The 16,943-nt window shown below is 39.8% G+C and overlaps 1 protein-coding gene across 7 annotated transcripts in view; it reads left to right on the top strand.

Annotated features, from left to right (window-relative positions):
* The window catches only part of fgf12a (fibroblast growth factor 12a), a 197,591-nt gene that overhangs the window by 153,584 nt on the left and 27,064 nt on the right, over positions 1 to 16,943 (top strand). The window lies entirely within an intron of this gene.

The following is a 16,943-nucleotide window of genomic DNA, read 5'->3' as shown; positions in this document are numbered from 1 at the left end:
CTACCGTCACCTCAACTCTCAAACAGTGAAGTATCGGTACCCACTTCCTCTGGTCCCGGAAGCTCTGGAACAGCTACGGGGAGCTCGCATCTTCTCCAAGCTGGACCTGCGAAGCGCATACAACCTCATTCGTATATGCCAGGGCGATGAATGGAAGACCGCCTTCGTTACACCATCTGGACACTATGAATATCGGGTCATGCCGTATGGCCTATCTAACTCTCCCTCTGTCTTCCAAGGCTATATGAATGAGGTGTTCCGTGAATTCCTTCAATGATTCGTCATCGTCTACATCGACGATATCTTAATCTACTCCCGGAACCTGGCCGAACATCGCCTCCACGTTAAGCAGGTCCTCGAGAAGCTCCGCCATCACCATCTCTATCTCAAGCTGGAGAAGTGCGAGTTCCACACCACCTCCGTGCACTTTCTGGGTTATGTCATTGACCAACATGGAATCCAGATGGATCAGAGGAAGGTGGAAGCAATCCGGAACTGGCCTCAACCAGCTACCGTCAAGGAACTACAACGATTCCTAGGATTTGCCAATTTCTACCGGAGGTTTATCCACAACTACAGCCTGCTCAGTTCACCTCTCACCTCCTCACTCAAGGGCCGGCCCAAGTCTCTGTCCTGGAGCACACCTGCCCTCGAAGCCTTCCATCATCTCCAAGAAGCCTTCCAGACCGCTCCGATCTTGGTTCATCCTAACCCGGATCTCCCGTTCATCGTCGAGGTGGACGCCTCTTCCACCGGGGTCGGAGCGGTCCTTTCGCAGCGGCAGGGTGATCCTCTACGACTCCATCCATGTGCCTTCTATTCAAAGAAACTGTCCCTGGCGGAGCAGAACTACGATATTGGGAATCGTGAGCTCCTAGCTATCAAGCTTGCCCTAGAGGAATGGAGACACTGGCTGGAGGGGGCCAAACACCGTTTTGAGGTCATCACCGATCACCGAAATCTGGAATATCTTCGAGATGCGAAGAGGCTGAATCCACGCCAAGCCCGGTGGGCGTTATTCTTCACCAGATTTGATTTCACGGTCTCATATCGACCTGGAGACAAGAATTGCAGAGCCGATGCCCTGTCACGCCTTCATCAACCGAAGCCTGATAACAATTCTCCCGAACCTATCCTCCCTCCAGCCATGATTGTCAGTCCGATTCTATGGTCCATCGATGAGCTACTGACCCAAGCTAACCGTTCCGAACCTGCTCCGCCGGGAGGTCCAGAGGGGCTTCTCTATGTACCAACAACCTATCGTCTGCCCCTCATGGACTCAGTGCATATGTCTCCGGGCTCTGGACACCCAGGTAGCCTCCGTACCTTCTCGCTCTTACGTCAGCGCTACTGGTGGCCCACCATGGCTCAGGATATCTCTCGATACATCAAGGGCTGCTCGGTCTGTGCCATCACAAACATTCCCCGGAGACTTCCGGAAGGAAAACTGGTTCCTCTGCCCATTCCCAACCGTCTGGGCATTGACTTCATGACCGACCTCCCATGCTCTAACAACCATACCTGTGTGTTTGTCGTCGTAGATCGGTTTTCAAAGGCATGCAAACTCATACCCCTCAAGGGATTACCTACCGCATTCGAAGCGGCGGAGACCCTCTTTCAGAATGTATTCCGTCACTTCGGCCTCCCAGAGGACATCGTATCGGATCGTGGACCCCAATTTGTCTCTCGAGTATGGCAAGCCTTCTTCAGACTGCTGGGAGTGTCGGTAAGCCTTTCCTCTGTTTACCACCCTCAAACTAACGGTCAGACCGAGCGGAAGGTTCAGGAAATCGGGAGGTACCTGAGATCCTACTGCCACCAGAACCAGGACAGCTGGAGCCAGTTCCTTCCATGGGCGGAGTATGCCCAGAACTCCTTAAGACAGTCCACCACGGGGCTCACCCCGTTCCAATGTATCCTAGGGTACCAACCTCCATTATTCCCCTGGTCGGGTGAGCCTTTGGAAGTCCCAGCTGTCAACCACTGGTTCCAGCAGAGCGAGAGAGTATGGGACTCGGCTCATGTGCATCTCCAACAGGCAGTGCGGAGACACAAGAGGCAAGCTGACACCCGAAGAACACCAACCCCTTGCTACCAACCTGGTCAGAAGGTATGGCTCTCGACACGGGACATCTGTCTCCGCCTGCCTTGCCGTAAGCTGAGTCCCAGGTACATAGGTCCATTCACTGTGCAGAGGCAGCTCAACGAGGTCACCTACAGGCTAAACCTTCCACCTCACTATCGCATCTCACCATCTTTCCATGTGTCTCTCCTCAAACCTCACTCTGAACCTTTGTTGTCTGCCCCCACAGAATCTGGTGGCGATGAGGTACCTCCTCCTCCCGAGGTCGCAGATGAGGAGACCATCTATCGGGTCCGGACCATCCTCGACTCGCGGCGACGGGGTCCCAGACTAGAATACCTCATAGATTGGGAGGACTACGGTCCTGAAGAGCGTTCCTGGGTCGCTCGTCATGACATCCTCGATCCTGCGCTCCTCACACAATACCACGCTGAACATCCAGATCGCCCAGCTCCAAGGGGTCGAGGTAGACCCCGTCGTCAGCGCAACATCCGGTCGTCAGGAGCCGACCAAGGAGGGGGTACTGTCACAGAGTCACAACCATCACAGACTAATTGCCACCCATCATCACCAGATCGACACGCTCCACCCACTTGGCCACTTTCCCCAGAGTTCTGATTCAAGGCACCTGCACCTCATCAGCACAGGCACTATAAGGAACCACCTCTCCTGCAAACCCTTGTCTGGTCTCATCTATACGTACTCTACAGACTCTTTACCCGATACTTACCATTGCCTTGGAACTCTTCCAATCTTCTGTCATCCAGGATCGATCATCTACCCATTGTCTGCATCGTGTCCACTAATCATCAAAGGAGAGACTTTCCCTCTACCATCAGCTAAGTCTGCATTGGATCCTTCAGTCTTTTCCTACTCCCTCCCGTGCCTCTGCTTAATAAACTCTATTTCTGATACTCACCTGTCTGCCTCCTTCTGTTGTGTGACAACTTACCTAGTTGATTGATTACATTGATAATTTCAAACATTTTTTGTATTACAAGTTTTCTAAAATTTTAGGTTTAAATATGCAAATGGGGCATTATTTAATGAAATATGCACTAATTTGCATACATTTCTAGTACAAAAATCTAAACACTGGATGAAGTCAGTTTCAAAATTCTTGTTTAATTTTTTTGACATATTACAGTCAAAGGTTTTTACAGAGGGAATTTTGGGTATCTCATTTTGTCACTCCATAATTCAGAAAATACTTAGAACAGACAGAAAACACTATATTTTGACAATTTTGGAGGGATTAAAATGTTGTATATAATCAAGCAAATTATATATGAATAAATCCCTCTGTAAAAACCTTCAAGATATAGACAGGAATAAAAATGTAAAGTTTGGTGTGTGTAAGTGCTACTGAAGTGGAGATTTATGGGTCAGTGTAGGAGAAAAAACTCATTTTGAGAAAACAGCCTTTAAAAATATGTGTTGTAATTGAAATCTATTGACACAAATAGATAAAGTGCTATAAAATAAACACTTAACAGTGTCTTTAGGATGTTTTCGTTCTACTAGTCTGAAAAAACACTTTATGAAAAACCAAAAAGCCCAAAATCTCAAAATTGACAGGTGCATAAAAAAACAGTGTTTTTTTTTATTTAATTTTTAAATAAAATTGTTGTTAATTTTTGTAATCTAAACTATACAGGGAACCCTATTGATAGGGTAAAAAAGTACCAATTGGTTTGTATACAAGTTCATATTAGATTTTTTTTTTCATTTTTTTTTTTAATGTTATATCCATACATTTTTATTAATTATAATAAAAAAGAGCAATTATGATTAAATATATAAATGTAATTTTTGCTAAATAGTGTACATTTTTCTAACTAGTTTATGGACACTGAATGGATTTTCTGCTGTTAATGTTTCCTAGCTGCTGTCTTTCCGTTTTGAAACACTCATTGAATGATTACATGAGACACTATACATTAAGTTGTAGTGTATCTTTCAACATGGATCGGACGTTCATTCAGTGTTTTCTTCATGCTAATAAGAATGCACTCCTGCTTCGCTTGAACTGAGGCAAAGCGGGAGCACGATCCGTCAGGCGACCTAAAAGCTCCAAAACTGTATCGTTTGAAATTCTTAATAAACCCAGCTAACATAAGACCAGCGGGCCACTGGCGGCCCACTGGTAGCAGAGTCGGCGGCCCACCGGCGGACGCCACCCGCGGTTCACCGGCGCTTTGCTCATCATTATTCCAGCGGACCACCAGCGGCAGCCACCGCTTTTCCGACAGCAGTCCGCTGACGAGCCGCTGTTTATAATTACTGTTTGCTGGCGGTCCACGGTCGGTCCGTGGTTCATAATCAGTTCGATTACGCTAACCAAAATATCCTTGCACACAATAATGGATCAAAAACAATGTACAATGATAATTGCAAATTTATTTTCACAGATTAAACATACAAATGCATACAGTATATTTATCAGATAGTTTTATCCAATGTGATTTTCAAATAGAAGCATTCAATTCACATATGTCCATACATACAAAAGTCAACCACAAAATTAACCATGGTTTAACTATGATTGTTGTAGTAAATTCACAGTAACTACCATAACCATGGTCTTACTACAGCATAGTAGTAAACCTATAGTAACTACAAAAACTATGGTTACCACAGTTTTACTCCAGCATTACTAAAATATTACTGTTGTAGAACCATGGTATTAAAACCTTAGTTTGAGAAAAACTAAAAAACCCTAATTACTACAGTTATGATTACTAGTTTTACCATAGTAAAAACATGGTTGACTGTTGTAAGGGTACACTGCTTTTCACAATCAAAGCAGCTTTAGAAAATTTCAAGGTTTCAAAAAAAAAAAAAGTCCCATCAACAGCCTGAGGTGACTGTGACTCAATGGGGAGCATCTTCTGTCAACAAATTAATGTCTATATGTCAATAACTCTAAGATAATAGAAGTTATGTGTTCAAAGTCATGTTCAGTTAAACAGACAACCATTAAATGGTGAGTTTGGTGAATTGAAATCCACTTTATACTGTCACAAAGTCTGTAATATGTAAATAAACAATACTCTGATAATGCTAAATATTATTTGGCTGACAAATAAATGGGTGTATCTCATGGAACTCAGAGAAAGATTAAACATTGTTCGTTCACATATATTACTATCATAGTAATAATACAAAGTGGGTTGAAAATCACTCGAGGTATGCTTTCAGGCAATGATTACAATACATAGCATTTGTCAGGTTGGTATGTTCATCTATAGTTGCCATCATCTGGGGTCTTCATCTGAAGTAACCACAAGTGAGGCTGGATCCAAGCTGTAGTAACACTGGGATGAGAAACCTGAGAGATAGAAACAGGAAAACAAAAGAAGAATTAGCAGAGATGCTGTTCATATTATTTCAGTCAAAAGATGATCATACGCATTTATTACTAGAGTACAAGGTTATGAGTTGTTATGTGAATGCTTGGCTAAAAGATGTATTTTTAATCTAGATTTAAACAGAGAGAGAGAGTGTGTCTGAGCCCCAAACATTATCAGAAGGCTATTTGAGAGTTTAAGAGTAAAATGCGAAAAATCTCTGCCTCCTTTACTGGACTTTGATATTCTGGGTACTGTCAATAGTCCAGTTTTGTGACATTATTTAGCTTACTTTGCTATAATTTGGTTAAATCGCAATCTGATTTTATTCTATATCCCTTAGTAAGCATATCAGACACAGTCTACACTCTAAAAAGTAGTTTTATAGTCCATTCAAATAAAATGTTTTAATTGGTCAAACATTTAGAAGTAACCATACTTCTAAATGTAACCATAACAGCAAGTTATGTCAATTAAAATTTAACACTTTACTCCATGTGTTTTATATGTTACCTCAACTAAGATTTATTATTTGGGCATAATAAGAAATTGAAGGGGGAACTAAAACATTTTTATAGTTTAACAAAATTATTAAAAAATGATTAACTGGTGTTTATCAATCACTAAAAACACACAATTTACAACACATAATAGCCATTATTTAATAACAATCTCCATTTGTAACATTTGTCATACAGACTAAACATACAGGCTTAAAGAAAAAAAAGTCACATACATCTCAGTTGGCCTAAGGGTCAGTAAATTAACAGCAAATTTTCATTTTTGGGTGAATTATCCCTTTAAAGCTCCAGCTGACAAACATTACATCTGAAATACAACTGCAAAATTCAGTTTAAACTTTAATGAAGTAAGAAAAACCCAAACAAGCTAAACAAAATGTTAGCAAACAAACATTTACAAATATTACTACTGTTCACAATTACATCTTTAAAATGAGGCAGAAGTCACAAAAAAAAAAAAAAATGAAGCAAGAGTTACAATATATAAAATCAAGTCAAGTAATCTTTATTTATAATGCACTTTATACAATACTGATCGTGTCAAAGCAGCTTTACAGTCAAACAGGAAAATAGTTTGTTAATAATGCAAGAGGACATTAACAAGTCATTTTTCCAGTTAAAGTCAGTTCATTGATGATTCAATGAAATCATCATTCAGTTCAGCTCTCTTCCAATAGTGTCTATGCAATCAGCCAAGCATCCCCAAATAAGCAAACCAAAGGAGACAGCGGCAAGGACTCAAATCCATCGGTGACAGAAACTGAGTAGAAAACCTTGGGAGAAACCAGGCTCAGTTGAGGGGCAGTTCTCCTCTGGCCAGACGAAACCAGCATGGCATGGTTTAATTCCTGCACAGGTCAGATTGAGCAGAGGACTTGTCTGGTTCTCGTGGTCTTGTCCCGATGGCCAACGAGGTCTTCACTGGGGATCTGTCTCTGGAGCTCATCTAGCTGACATGGTCTCCGCTGACATTCAGGGCTGTAGAGGTTTTCTCTAGGTACTGATCCACCATCTGATCTGGATACGGACTGGATCTGGGTGGCTATGGTGACCTCGGAATAAGAATGAAACAGACTAATATTAGTGTAGATGCCACTGAGAACAATAAAGCACATTTTAATTGTAGTAAACACTCTAAACATTTACACACATTACCTGGAATGAAAACAATAAACTCCTAGTCTTGAAGGTACACAGTATGTAGTTGCAGTGGAGCAGTCTGGTGTTTGGTGCCTTAGAAGAACTGACTGGGTTGCATCTGAAATCTTGCAGTGATGACAAAGCACCAATGAAACCTTTGGCCACACCCTGATGGAGAAAGAAAAGTACATTTTAAGTTAAAAAAAAGTTCAATTATATCCACTTAACAACTCATAAAACACTTTCTAAATGTCCACTCAAAAAAGTTGGATATTTTGCATGATTTTCTCGTTAAATTTAGTCTAAAAAATAACATTTATTTAGTGCAACTCACCTGACTTGTGAACTTGACAAGATGGCAGCGCTGTTTCTCCCGCGAAGTCACTCAGGCTTGTGCACGTGCGGAATGATCTCAGTGTTGGCTGGATTTGTTTTTATTAGTTTAGTCAACATTTAGCATTCTGAATGTTGACTGGATTTGAAAATAACCATTCATTTAATATTTTTTAAAATATACTTGTGCAGACTTAATATGTCTTCTCAACTAAGCACAAGCAATAAAAAGAGTTCAACTTAAATATTTGGTAACACTTTATTTTGATAGTCCGCTTTAGACATTCTAACAGTAAGAAACTTTGCAACTACACGTCAACTAGCAGTCATTAAGAGCAGGGCTTAATTTGTGCCGGAACAAGCCGGATCCGGTTCCTCCGAAATCAGATCCGGCACCTCATTTTGTCTGATCCCCCTCCTCACGCACCAATATGAAAGACTTTTGTGCTGACCTATAGTGTGCATATATGAAAAATCCTCTATAATGACCGCGCTTGCGGCACATCTACATTTGAAATAAAGAACCTGAGCGCACAAAAGACGCGACATGTGAACTTCTCTGCTCTCACAAGACATGCACGGATCCAATAGCCTATACGCGTGCATTTTATTTCTCAACTGTTCACATTTACTTAAGAAAAAACCTGGATATTCGCCAGGACGGCCATTTTTGCGCAATTTTGTGTGTATTTGGCCACAATTTTGTGTGTATTTGGCCAACAAACTACGAAAAATAACTCAATATGATACTCGCTTGGCGGCTTTGGATGTGACTGTGAGCGCTCAGCCTTGAAACCTCCTCTGGAGCGCGCGAGTACCGGTTAGCTTAAAAAGACGTGCATTTTTGTGACGATGCAACAATGACCCGATTAAGCAAGTGACAAATCTGTCAACTGTCCCGAAATGCGAGCGAAAGTCTTGGATCATCGACAGCGTGCAGCAGCTCGTTGTATTGCAGATGAGATGCGCTGATGTCAAGCTGCTTTGAGAGAGTGAAAGAGAGAAGACGCGGTCCAGCTGAATCACTCATGCTGTTTTCAAATGACTGATTTAATCTGTTAGTTTGTGTGGATTTATTTACTCATATAACCTACTTGCTATATTGAATAAATGTTTGCAGGAATTTCCCTCATTATAAATTTGAAAGCTGCGGTGATGAGTAAAATCCCCCACGAAATTCTGGACAGGATTAATTATAACTCTATTACAGAGATTTGTGAAATAAAATTCAATTTTTTATTTTTTTTCCCCCAGACCTGGAAATTGCCGTTTCAAAATTTCATGGCTTTTTCAGGTTTTTTTATGTATGAACCCTAATAAAAGCAACTGATGCATGCTGTTAATCACTTAAACTGGCCCACCAATGTGATCGGCTGAATGCTCCGTTACCTCTTCCTCCTCTAATCACATGCCGGATCCGTCACCCCGCTTTGTTCCGGGACCTCGAAATTTACAAATTAAGCACTGATTAAGAGTATTAGTAGACTCTCTGCTTAATATCTTCTAACACTTTATTTTGATGGGTCCACAACATACAACATACTGACTATGAAAAACTTTGCAAGTATATGTCAACTTATTCTACTAACCCTAAACCTACCCTACTGAGAGTTAGTAGACATGTAGTTGCAAATTAATGAGAATTAGTTGACACGTAGTTACAAAGTTACTTATAGTTAGTAGAATGTCTAAAGTGGGCTATCAAAATAAAGTGTAACCAAATATTTTCGCCCTTTCAACATTTTGTTAATTGGATTTTTTACAGTGTACATATGCCGCAGTATTATTGAAGCGGGAGGAACATCATAACTAATTTACACAACTGTTAAAAAGTCTGGGGTCAGTAGGATTTTTACATCTTTGAAAGAAGTCTCTTATACTCACAACTCAAAAAACAGTTAAAACAATAACATTGTGAAATGATATTACAATTCAAGAGAACTTTTTTTTTTTTTTTTATTATTTGAATATGTTAAAATTGTAATGTATTTGTCAGGAATCTGGTCCATGCACTTCCGCTCCCTCACCACCAGAGGTCACCCGCTCATCACATGGACTCTTGCACTTCACCATCTAATTACATTTCCCATCATCCATTGCACAGATATCACAGCTGTCACCAATCACTCATTGCACTAATCACACGCACACCTGATCCTACGCAAACGCAATCACACACTCTATTTAAGCCTTGGACTTTCTCTGCCTCACTGCCGAGTATTGTATGCGTTTACCGCTCCCCTAGCCACTCTACAGAGCCCTTGTCAGTAGCATAGTCTTGGATTACCTGTTCACCTGTGTTTGTTTCTAACCCGTGTTTCCTGGATTAACCCTTTCTGTGCCATTCTGTGTTTCTTTTCAGTTCCAGTATTGTTCTGCGTTTTTCACTCTCCTAGTGTTAGCTGCGATACAGAACTTTTGTTGTTTTCTAGTCTGTGTTCCTAGTGTTTACCCCTGTCTCCCTGTTTGGACTCTGATTATTTCCCGTGCCTGGATTATAGCTTGTGTACCTGGATTATCTCTCTGCCTTGCCCCATTGGATACTGTTCGCCGATGGTCGACCCACGCTTGCCCTAGGTTTACTCTTTGTCTTGTCCCTGCCATACCTGTTTGCCATTGTTTCGACCCTGCCTGTATTTATGACCATGCCTTTAAATAAAAGCTTGCACATGGATCCGCACATCTCACGTCTTGTCAGCCACGTTACAGTATTGCTGTGATCAAAGCTGAATTTAACATCATTACTCCAGTCTTCAGTGTCACATGATCCTTCAAAAATAAATCTGATTTGCTGCTCAAGAAACATTTCTGATTATTAACAATATATAAAAAAAGATGTGCTGATAAACATTTTAGCGTATTTTTTATTTATTTTTTATTTTTTTTCAGGATTCATTATTAAATAGACTCCAGACCTTTAAATGGTATTGCACAATACTGTTCTAAAGTTTACAGTCAGTGAGTGTCATGAGCTGGGTTTGCTTCTCTGTGTCTCTCTCTCTCACACACACTTACACATAAATACATACATACTTACACAATCTTACACTCACACACTCAGGCACGCCCATGCTCGTTCTAGCTCTCTTCTCCACCTGTTTGTCATCACAATTTAGCGCTTGCGCTGCTTGGCGGTGACACCTGTTTCCACTCTGCTCTAATTATTGCCTCTATTTCCAGTGGCTGTGCTTGCGGCTCTCTGGCGGATTATTGTGTGTGTCATGCTTGCTCTTGTTTCGCCCTTCATGTCAGGATACCGTCAGGAGTCTTACCATGTCTTGTCTTGCTGTGTTCATCTAAGTTTTCTCGGTGTCCTGTTGCTGCTTCCAGTGAGCCCAGCCCCACGAGCTCTCTCCAAGTCGGGAGTCCTCTGAGCCTGACCTTCTTCAGTTGTGTTTTGTTCTCATCCAGTTCTGTGTCATTGTACGACAGACTGCCTTGTTTTGCGTTTTCATTAAAGACTGTTTTTGACTGACTGCCTTTGCACGTGGATCCTTTATATCATCCGTGACAGCGAGGTTTTTTAATAAATTCATTTTTATTCAACAAGGATGCATTAAATTGATGAGAAGTGAGAGTAAATATTTTTGTTTCAAAAAAACACTGTTCATTTTAAACTTTGTTCATTAAGGAGTCCTGAATAATACACACAAAACACAAAACAAAATACGAATCGGGAATATTTCCTGAGCAGCAAATCAGCATATTAGAATGATTTCTGTAATGATGCTGAAAATTCATCTTTGATCACAGAAATAAAATACACTTTAACATCACTCACTCATGTTTGGATGTCAAAGCCTTCTTAAATAACTTTAATAAAGAATTGTTAAAGATGCATGGTGACATGCATTTTTTCACTACATATTTGCATATATGAAGTGATTTAATGAGCTTTCTCATGCAGCATAACGTTACCTATGTTTGCCACATCTCTGTCAGCAGCTTCCTTCAGAAATTTAGATATCTTAGAGCTTCTCTTCTGTTGTAGAAGTGTTACTCCTGAAACCACAGAACAATTTTTATCAATAATTGTTTGCCATTAAATATCAAATCACGTTTTAACTAGATTCAGTTAATACATGCTCCTTTAAGTGACGTCACCGATTAACAGTAAAGTTACAGCACATATTTTACAGCACAATGAGACTCAGAGCGCGCGTCCATCAAAACACGTCACAGTCATGCAGCATTTAAATAAACATAAACAACAACAACAAAAAAATGTATTCAATTTTGAATTTTAATCGTTTTGTAGTTATATGACCCATTCATACATAGGTGTAAACTGCAACCCGCACGTGATAGTGGGACAAATTAGCACTTTTATTTTTATTTAATTTTTTTTTTCTTTTGCTATTTTTTTTTATTAGATTTTGTATTGTTGTTTTTACGATCATTCAAACTATTTATTTCGTTTAAAAATGTGCTTGCAGTTTTTATACTAAACTTTTGTTAATAATTATAACTCTCACTATTTTTATTCAGTGCTTCAGATTCCTTTTAACTGTAAAATGTAATGTAAAACGTAAATATAATATATATATATATAATTTATAAAACAAAGATGTCATGTAAGAGCTCAGTAGAAACACGGGACAGAACCGCTTGCCACTGGTGCACCGACCAAGGCCCAGCTGCGGCAAACCGCTGGTGGCGTGCCACCCAAAAAACGCCGGCTGACTGACAGCGTTTTTAGATTGGTCGGCTCGCCGATGGTGTGCCGACGGTGGTCCGACCGTATTAAGCCGCTGAATTTGTGCCGCCCAAAAAACGCTGGTGGACCGCCATTGTTTGCTGGGATTTTGCTATCTGGGAAGCTAACAGAATTTGAATGCTTTGACTTGGTTTCCTGGTTAACTTGCTCTGTCTTGTCTGTCAGCTTGTTGTCTGTGTCCTCTCTGCTCAGCGATGTTTTTCACTCCCTAAGATAATAAACGTGTGCGCATACATGAGAGGCAGGAAATGGACGAGAACAAGCGCGATGCAGAACACCAAATGCGTCGCATCCTTGAGTTCGAGGATAAAATAGCGCTTCTTTCTGAACGATTAAACAAAGAAAATGAAATGGTAGCATCTTAATTATTGGGGGAGCACCCGGGGTGGCTGATCAGATGTCAAATATTCTGGCTCCGCCACTGGTTGCCGACGCCATACTGGGAATTTTATCGTCATAATTAAATTATATATTGGGTAATAACATTGCCATTATTGGATATATGTTGGGGTGTAAGTTTTCAATGTAAACAGCCACAACAGTTTTATTTATATATTTACACATTTATGAGCACATAACTCAACCCCTGCCCTAACCTACCATTTGTCAATAAACACAAGATATAACAGGCAGATACAACTACCGTCATAATTTATTCAAAAAATATTAATATTCCAAGTCTTCCGAGGCAAAATGATTGATTTGTGAGAGGAATAGACGCGATCGCCATCTCCGTCCGCCGATATAAGCTCATCCTGTATGCTGCAGTCTGTGCGGAGTAGCATCTGCCTGCAAAACCGGAGGCTGCATTTTCAGGAACGCAGTCCTAGGACCGCATTTCTAGGACCCTAGGTTTTTAGTGACAACGCCACCTACCGAATTAGAGGACCAGCGAAGATGGATGACAGTCAGAGTGTGAGTATCAAATGTGAATACATTTTTATTTGTTTAACAATTAAAAACAATTGTGATGCATTTCATTGGAAAGTTAACGTAGCCGAAGTGATCGTGATTTGCTAAATAGTCTTGAATTCATAGCCATCATATATTAGCCTCTAATGCTGTAAAATGAATTGTTAGCATGATAAGCCTGTGTTGAATTATTGACAGCACAATAAACTGTAGCACGTTCCTTGTGAAAGCTTGTTAATTACTCATTGTTTTTCCATTTTAATTAAGTTAAAATAATCTTAATGTTTTAACTGTCACGTGCTCACAGTCAGCCTGTTTAACGTTACCCCACAATACATGTTATGAGTACGTCTCTTCATTTTGAGATGGTTTTATAATGTTGGTTGAGACATATGACATTTTAATAGTCAGACATAACAGAGAGGCCATCACAATAATTGACTGTTAAAATACCACGTGCTAGATTGTGTCATTTACTGTGTACTGTACTCTATATGAAGTGTTTTCAAGGACACAGCTCAGGGTAGGCAATAGTATGACAAAAGATAAATAAATAAATTGGTCAAGTATTGGAATTGTTTTTACACAATGCCCAATGTATCCTTTTTTTTAAGCGTTAACAGTATTTCTGTTAACCTAGCAGTGATTATGTTCTGCATTAACTATTTCAGTGAAGTGGAAGAATTGAATAGGGTGATAGAGAAACAACTGAGAAAAGAGGGGAGAACATCCAGGTGGTAGGTAGTGCTGCTGCATCACAACGTGTGCTTTAAATATTTAAAGTCATGTCAATAATATGTTATTTCTATTCAGATTTCTTGCATCTCTCTCTATAATTTTTTTTCTCAGTTCAGATGGGCTTTATTGACATGAATGTTTCAAGAACCTTTGTTCCCACAACATCAAAATAATTTTTTTCCAAATCTTTGAACAGTAGCTATGCAATAATAGTATTATGAACATTAATTGGTATGAAGATTGATATAATTATTTTTGGATCGTATATGTGTGTGCGCTCTGTAGGGCTGTCACGATAACTACTTTTTGTTGTGCGATATATTGCACCAAAATGAATTGTGATAAAAACGATATTATTGTCATTTTAAGACAATTTTATTTCACTTATTATGTAATTACAGTATGACAATATAATAGCATACTAATGCAAGTATGCTATTATATTGTACTAAAAATCGGTAGGTGGCGCTGTCACAAAAAACTAGGGTCCTAGAAGTGCGGCCCTACAACTGCGGTCCTGAAAGTGCGGCCTCCGGGATTGCAGACAGATAATATTGTCTGTGCGCGAATTCAAAAAATGCTGCCAGAAGCATTACTTCAGCCTTGGTTGTGAAATGCTATTGGGTCTTGTGTGTCTCGTGACCGATTGCGTCATGCTGCGGGATGGCAGTATGCTTTTGAATGAGATGTGAGCACGTTAACAGAGCGGGATCATTTTCAGAAATTAAAACCTTATGTTTTACTCTCTTCTTCTAATAAAGATTCGTATGGCTTCAGAAGACTTGGAATGCAACACGACTTGTTTGTAATGCTTTTATACTGCTTGTTTATGGTCAGTTTTTGCAATAAATACCTGTGACTGCACTTATATGTGCCTGTTACGTGTTTTATGTAGTTCAGAAGTGGGTAGGTTTAGGGTAGGGTTGGGGTTAGGTGCTCCAATAAAAGTATAAATTTATATAAAATTGTTTCTATTTTTTACAAATGCATGCAAACCATTAAACTAAGACAAACAACTGAAAACAACGGAGGACCCTGCAAGTCGAAAAATGACGCTACGGGGTACCTTGAGCGTCAAAAAGCGAAGCCAAGTGGTCCTGACCAAGCTTCAATATGTGAAGTTGAGCGTGAGAATGGGTTGGAGAGCCGGAATTTATGGCTGATAGAATAATTCTCTAGCATTAATTCTGCTCATAGCTTGTCTTGAAAAACGGAGACAGTTTGACATTCATCGTAAGGGTAGTCACACTGCAGGACTGTGCGCCAAATCTTCTGACACTGCCAGAATTTCTTCGGAGGTGAAATTTGATATCAACAGCCATTAATCGGCTGTCAGTGAAAATGTCAAACCAGCGATCAAAGACTACAGATTTTAGGAATTATAGGAATTTTTTAGAATCTTTTGGCCAAATTGTGGCCAAAATCGCACAGTGTGAGCCGGGCTTAATGTAGAAACGAGCGCAGATCCGTACGCACAAATCAACTTACAACAGAGTTTGTGTGTGATTCATGAAACATTCGTATGCTGCCAATCTCATCGTAGGAATGATGGCACGTTGATAAATGTGGCAGCAGAAAACAATCGTCGTTTGAATATCAGGCCCCTAAAAACACCCTGGTTTAGAAGCCTCGCCCCTACGACATGGAGAAACGAAACCAGGCCAAAAGGAGGAAGTAATCTCATTAAAGAGAAATTGATCTGACCCCAAAAACACCCGTTAACCTTGTAGTTGCAAACAATTAGGCTACATTAATTTATGTAATTTTATAATATTATATTTTATAATATTAAAATACTGGTAAATGTACATTATAGTCTATTTAGTTGCCCTCACTCTACAACAAATATTTTAAATTTAACGGTATTTAGAACAGAACAAGAATGAAAAATAAGTAGTTATAAAATTATATATTAAACTATAAAATACAACACAAAATAGGCTATAGTGGCATTCATTATACACAGCATACAAGTAGTGGCGCAAATAAGGGGTATGCAGTATATGCAGTGCATAGGGGCGCCACATATAGGGGTGTCAGTTCCATCCAGTGGCGCAAATAAGGGGTAGCCTATAGGGGCGCCATTTTGCTGAAATTATTCTGTGAAAATCTTCTATAGTAGTAAAACGTAATAAATAATCAAAAGCTTAGTTATTAAAAATAATTAATGCAACATTTTTTTTAACAGTTTTTAGCATTTTAATGAGTTAAAAAAATGTATTTATTAAAAACTTAAGACGCGGAACGGCCGTATCTCTTTGCGACCACAACAAACGGGAGACTTTACAGATGCGCACTTCAGCTTGCCCTCGGCGCGCGAGTCAACCAAATGCGGAAAAGGTGCCAAATGAGCTTCAGTAGAACAACAGGGAACTGCGGTCTGATGGGACATTGTTATATGTCAGTAAAACAAACCTTCCTGTCAGCCGTTTTACTGTGCTTACGACGCACACTCTTCAACTGTATGCGAATATGAGGCACACGCTCTATCACTTCATCATAAAAAACCGCACTAGAAACTGCGAGCATACGTCGTCAGTTAAGTCACGAAATTACCAAAATGGCGATTAAAGCTGCAAAGCTGTGCATGCATGTATGTGCATTACATTTAAGAACGTCTCTCAAATGCATGCAGCCTACTGAAATATTATGCAATTCGAAATCACAATAGTGCTCAAGATGATAGGCTATGTAATTTTTTTTTTTTTTTTTTTTACTGCACAAGTAGGCCAAATGTGAGCACAGTGCAGTTAAATGTACTAGAATATATGCACTATTTTTTCGTTAACTTGTAAAGTACGAAAATGAAACCATAAAATAACTCATGTTACATTCTTACATTATTTTCCTTTGTACAGAGCTCGATTTAGGTATGACAAAAGTGCTGCAATGAATTAATTTTGACAACTAATAGAATGTTAGAATAGAATGACTGATACATTTTTCAGAGTTCATTGATTATGTAAAATTCATTGAAGGTTGACTATATCTGCATGTCTCATCCATGAGTGGGTCTATGCAATGATGGAGAACAAGATTTTGGGGGTGTTAAGACCCAGAACCAAGCTTACTGAGCAATAAAGCTATAGTGAGCCATTTTATTAAAATACCTGGAGCCTAGGTAATACAAAAATAATACAAAAATTATC

Source organism: Onychostoma macrolepis, chromosome 02 (assembly GCF_012432095.1).
Source record: "Onychostoma macrolepis isolate SWU-2019 chromosome 02, ASM1243209v1, whole genome shotgun sequence".
In the NCBI taxonomy this organism is placed as follows: domain Eukaryota; kingdom Metazoa; phylum Chordata; class Actinopteri; order Cypriniformes; family Cyprinidae; genus Onychostoma; species Onychostoma macrolepis.
Note: the sequence above shows the minus strand (reverse complement) of the source record. Positions and strands in the feature narration are given on the sequence as shown.